This window comes from Rattus norvegicus, chromosome 3 (assembly GCF_021556685.1).
Source record: "Rattus norvegicus strain SHRSP/BbbUtx chromosome 3, alternate assembly SHRSP_T2T, whole genome shotgun sequence".
Taxonomy (NCBI): Eukaryota; Metazoa; Chordata; class Mammalia; order Rodentia; family Muridae; genus Rattus; species Rattus norvegicus.
In genome coordinates, this window is record NC_141536.1 from 29,007,499 (window position 1) to 29,013,329 (window position 5,831).

At 39.9% G+C, this 5,831-nt stretch overlaps 1 long non-coding RNA gene across 3 annotated transcripts in view; it reads left to right on the forward strand.

Annotated features, from left to right (window-relative positions):
• LOC120101545 (uncharacterized) overlaps positions 1-3,109 on the forward strand; it is a 44,743-nt gene extending 41,634 nt beyond the window's left edge. For all 3 annotated transcript variants that reach the window (XR_015684329.1, XR_015684327.1, XR_015684328.1), the window contains one exon: positions 1,434-3,109. This is a non-coding gene — a long non-coding RNA (uncharacterized LOC120101545). The remainder of the gene's footprint in view (positions 1-1,433) is intronic.
• Positions 3,110-5,831: the final 2,722 nt, after the last annotated feature.

Genomic DNA, 5,831 nt, shown 5'->3' on the forward strand with positions numbered 1-5,831 from the left:
ATGTATGGTATAATTGTAATGTTGGAAGAAAATATCAATGTCATAAATTTTATCATTGTATATTTATTATATTAAATTAAAAGGACGTACTGGAAAAAAAAATCTCACCAAACACCATGATGGCCGTTACTAGCATCAGGGACTGAGAGCCACACTTCTGCACGGCTCTTCCTAAACATTGTCAGAGAGTAGGAAGCTATGGGAGTTGGACTGATTCGTTGGAGGTTGAAGGGAGTTTCTTCTGAAGTCTCTCTGAATTAGCAGCTAATGGGGACCTTGCTTTGATAGTACTGTTATAATTAAATGCAGCTGCTGGAAAATCAACCTCAAAAGGAACTCGTTTGTTTGTCATTACTTCTGACTTGGTTTGCAGATGTTTTCAGAGTACCATAGTAGCCAGCTTAATTTGTCTCCGTGCAATGTGAAACAGGTAAACTTTGATTAATAAACTAGCAAGTACAGGCTTTAATTTCTTTTCTGAAGTTTGCTTCTGTAACTCTCATATAGCACATATGTCAAATCCGGAACGCAAAGGGATAAACATTCAGTTTCTTTTTATATATGTCAGGCCAGCTGAAATGGAGGTGTCAGTCGGCGGTGAGCTGGCTTGTCAAATGTTCATCTCGAAAGCTGCCGCAGTATTATCGTGTGTTAGTAGGCTAGTGGAAAAGGTAAACACATATGGCATATACGCACTAGGCTCCAGAGAGACAGCCCCTAAACGGTAATCACCATTGGCTTTCCAGAAGGTGTTCAATAATCTGCAGCAAATTGGATCCTTTATGAGTTTAAACATTAATTCATCTATTTAAAAAGGGTAATTTTGACATATCCTTTGCTTATAATAAATGCCTCCTCCACTTTAGCAGGCAGATTTCCTCACCACCCACTGTGTTCGACCCACTCCGACTCTACTCTGCATTCTCATTCAGCGCCCCTACCTGCCTCCCTTCCCCAAAATCCCAGAATGAGCCTCCCACATCGCTTAAAGATTTCTTAAAGATTACGCCCCTTTCTTTCTCCTTCTTTCTCATACCTATTACCAACCGAGTGGTGGTCTTTTGAAAAATCAGTTCAAAAAAGTTTAAACACACCTCACCTGTGATTTCCACTGCTCTGTCACTGATACAAGGCACCAATGTGACCCATGAGTCTCTGGGAAGTACAAAGTACTAGTTACAGAGTAGCATTTATGACAGGCTTTTACTTTGAAGTCCATGCTCCATATTGTGATGTCTGCATCTGCTGTTTACAGCTTTAATGCCTAGGCAGAGTAGTGAATACCGCCAAGTGTCAGTGGGACTCGGAGTCTTGGTACTGATGGTACCGTGTCAAAAGTTATTGGATTTTTAATGTATCTACCGGTTTTTTCTAGATTCACATATGTGAATGTGTATATTTGTGTCTGAGATCATGTCCTCACCTCTTTGCAGCACAGACTTCAGATGGCTAATGCTGGCTAACGACACGAAGAAAACCGTGGCAAGTGCTGAAGTTTTCTGTAGATAAGCCCATGAAGATTAGATGTAATCTTCACTATCCTCTTGTTTCCTTTTCTCTAAAGCTTCAGTTGATTTCTCCTTACTTTCATTCTTCTCATTTTGACCAGAACTCATGGGGCAGCCCTTGCTAGCCTGAAACTCCTTGTGTAGATCAGGCTGTCCTTGAACTGGTGGCGATCCTTGTGCTTCTGTCTTCAGACTTGTGGGCTTATCGATGTGTCCCACCATGGTTGGAACTCCAGTTGATATTGGTAAAATTTTATTCATGTGTCCTGAGGGAAACAGAAGGAGAGTGAACTTTCTGCTTGCCCAACGTGGGTTTTAAAAACCACTGCTGCTTCCTACTGCTCTACACGGTTCAGTTCCCTCACTGGTACAATAAGGTGCACTATCACTGCCTTGAGAATATTATAGATATATGTCCGCAGGTCTGGACATGTGATAATTTCTTTACATAGATTACCAAGAAAAAGTGGTATGGTGTTTTAACAGAAAAGGAACAGCAAGTAAAACAGCCCACCACTATATACTGTGCATAAAGTTAAAAAGATCTCTGTGTCCATCATTTTCATAATGTGATGTCCACTGTATTTAGCAACATACCAATTTATACACCATTTCACGTAGAAATCCACTTAAAATGATGTAATGTAACTAAAAATAATTGAATGTCACGGTCTTTTTCAATGAAAAAATAAACATACTACCAATTGTCATTTAATTAAAGTTAATCTGTCTTAGTAGGTATTCTAATTTGGTGATTTTTTTTTCAAGAAAGCTTCATTAAGTCTCCATTCTCTAAAACTTTTTTTTGAAATAATTGTCTATATCAGAAGTGTGAATATAATTAGTTGAATCAAAATCTTAGGTTCACATAAGGAACAAATGTATATTGCTTTATGAAACTTTAAAATATTGAGAATTTGGTTGTGATTTTTTTTTTAATTTTAGCTTTTTAAGCACTCTCTGATGGGAATCTGTTGTTACTTGCCCTTTGTGTGGATGGCAGTAGGGGGGTGTGACAGAGATATCTGAAGATGAGCCCATTCTGAGAAAAGCATCATTACCCTTATGGAGAATTCCATCCGTATTGCTAATGAAAATGTTACTTGAAAACATCCTAAAGAAGAATTGTATGCAATTGTGAAGAGGTATGGCTTACAAACAGTGTGGCATAGATTTGCTGGAAGAATATGCATGATGATACGTCCTAGACTGAAGCAAAGTAGCTATTCAATGAGAACCAATATTTTATGTCTTGCGATGACTGAATGGTAGACCTAACATACAATGTATCTAGTTCCCTCTTTATGGAGATGGCTGGCTTCATATGGTACGGGTTCATACTTGGAGGTGGCTATGATACAGTCCCATTTCACTAATGTTGACATTAAGCATAGCTTTGGGTTGGTCATGGCCTTACGTTGATATCTGAGAACATTTTGCCATGTCTAGATGGAACATACTTCTTGGTTCTCCATGCTTGTTGGGGTGGTGTGAATAAGCTCAAAATTTAAAAATAAAACAAAATATGTTACTACATAATTTCTACTGGGTTTGGAGGGAAGAAAGGGAAGAGAAAAATACTGTAATTATACTATGATTTCAAAAATAAAAAAAAATAAGTATACTCATATACACATACAGAGTGGACACTTAAAAGGTCAGAGTCCTTTCTTGCAAAGGTCAAAGTTAGGGCACTAATTTAGAAGATTATGCCCTAGACTTGTATTAATCTCTGATTTTTACCCAGAATCTTCTGTAAAAGTTTTGACAACAAAGGTCTGCAACAGGCAGTAGAACGGATAATGGAAAGTTATGAGTCAAGTTACTGGGTCCCTAAAAGCAACAGTAATGTCAGGGCCTTAACAAGATCATGTGTTCTGTTTGAGGCTGGGCTCTCTTTTATCAGAATTGTCACTTGTTTGGTTTTGTTTATATTGAAATAAATGACTGGTGTGTGTGTGTGTGTGTGTGTGTGCCTCTGTGTGTGTGTATGTGCGTGCGTGTATGTGTGTGTGTGTATGTGTGTATATGCCTGTGTGTGTGTGTCTGTGTGTGTGTGTGTGTATGTGCCTGTGTGTGTATGTGCTTCTGTGTGTGTGTGTCTGTGTGTGTGTGTATGTGCCTGTGTGTGTGTGTCTGTGTGTGTGTGTATGTGCCTGTGTGTGTGTATGTGCCTGTGTATGTGTGTGTATGTGCCTGTGTGTGTGCCTGTGTGTGTGTGTGTATGTGCCTGTGTGTGTTTATGTGCCTGTGTGTGTATATGCCTGTGTGTGTGTCTGTGTGTGTGTGTGTGTGTATGCCTGTGTGTGTGTGTATGTGCCTGTGTGTGTGTCTGTGTGTGTGTGTATGTGCCTGTGTGTGTGTGTATGTGTGTGTATATGCCTGTGTGTGTGTGTATGTGCCTGTGTGTGTGTGTATGTGCCTGTGTGTGTGCCTCTGTGTGTGTGTGTGTATGTGCCTGTGTGTGTGTATGTGCCTGTGTGTGTGCCTGTGTGTGTGTGTGTATATGCCTGTGTGTGTGTGTATGTGCCTGTGTGTGTGCCTGTGTGTGTGTGTGTGTATGTGCCTGTGTGTGTGTATGTGCCTGTGTGTGTGTGTGTGTGTGTGTGTGTGTGTAGAGGTTCTATTATAATGGTTATCATTAAAGAACTGCCTTTGTTCCATTTTACAACCATCACATTGGTGATTTGAGTAATAAAAGCTGACTGGCTTCCTTACTAAAAGTTCTTCTCATAATGGAGCAAATTTATGTACCGGGGTTCTCATTTTCCATGTTAGATAGTTGAACAAAAATGGGGAGAAGCTGTTAGTACTTGAACACTCATTCTAGTTTTTGTGCACACTGAGGCTGGACAGGTTTTCTGGTGTTTGCAGAAGAATTAAAATAGTCAGCAAACCTTGCCACCACCTGCCTCACCCCAATATGTTTTCATTAACTTTAACAGAATCCCTAGGCTTAAATGTGGTTTATCCTAGAATTTTAACACTCACCTCTTATAAGAATCACATATTGGAGGATGTTTTCATTTTAGCCAAAAAGGTATGATCAAAGACAGGTCATATTGGTTCCTTCTTTGCGACAGCTGGCCAAATGGGCCAGGTACAGATCAAATGTTTTTGTTAGAGCAGCATTCAATAGGTAACAGTTGCCTGAAGCAGGTCATGAATGAGTTAGGGGAAAGAATAATAGAAACTGGAAAACCTTTGCAAATCCACGGAATATTAGGTATTTTGTGAATCAGAAGCTGGAGAAATTTCATTTATAGGAACGAGCACCTAGGTCATAAATATGATATTTCAGCAGATTGCCGCCTTACACGCCATACCTGGGGCTGCTGCTGTGTTCTGGATCTTGAGGGGAACTTCTCTGGGTTGGGAAGTTAAATGCCTTGAAGGAATCTTGACCTTCGTGAAGTTTGTGATTTTCAAATTCAGTCTCATAAAGCACATTTCTTTAACCTGTTACTGATAAGCTTTAAAAAAAAATCAAGGGGATAGAGAGATGGCTCATCAGTTAGAAGCACTGGGTCATCTTCCACATAACCAACATTCTGCTACCGGCACCTATATGGTGGTTCACTACTGTCTATAATGCCAGAAGAACTGACTTTTTGTTTTGGCCTCTGTAGGCACCAGGTAAACAGACATACATGTAGGCAAAACACTTATACTCTTAAAATAAGACCACCAGACCCTTCAATCCAAATACCAAAATTCTAGTATGTAAGCTGACCCTGATTAAACCTGACCTCTTTCAAGGTAGTTTTCTGGTATTTATTGTGCCTTCATGGTCCAGGGTAATTCCCAGGAGGGAGCCTTAACTAAAAAGAAAATGAAATCTGAGCATTCATTATTCATTTTTCATTATTCATTATTCTCTGCTTCCTGACTGTGAACATAGTGTGACCATCTTCCTCAAATTCCTCCTGCCCTTGATCTCTCTCTCTCTCTCTCTCTCTCTCTCTCTCTCTCTCTCTCTCTCTCTCTCCTTTTCTTCTACCATCTTCCCCATCACATTCCTACACTTTAAGGGGAAGGAAAATTCTTTTGGGGATCACTGTATGGAAAGCCCCACTTGACAAGCCTTTGAGGGAGGTTATATTGGCCAGTGGTCAATGAGGAAGTGAGGCCTGAGCCAGTAGCTTGAGAAAAGTTTCACGAGTGACTTAGAACAGAGTCTCCCTTAGCACTCTTGAGAAGATACTGAATCCCAAGTGGGTGGAAAAGTTTTTAGAAAAATTGGGTCATAGACATCTAGTTAAGTTACTTTTGAGTTAGGTGGCAGAACTCAATTCTATGAAAAACTGTTTTAGGAAGAATAGG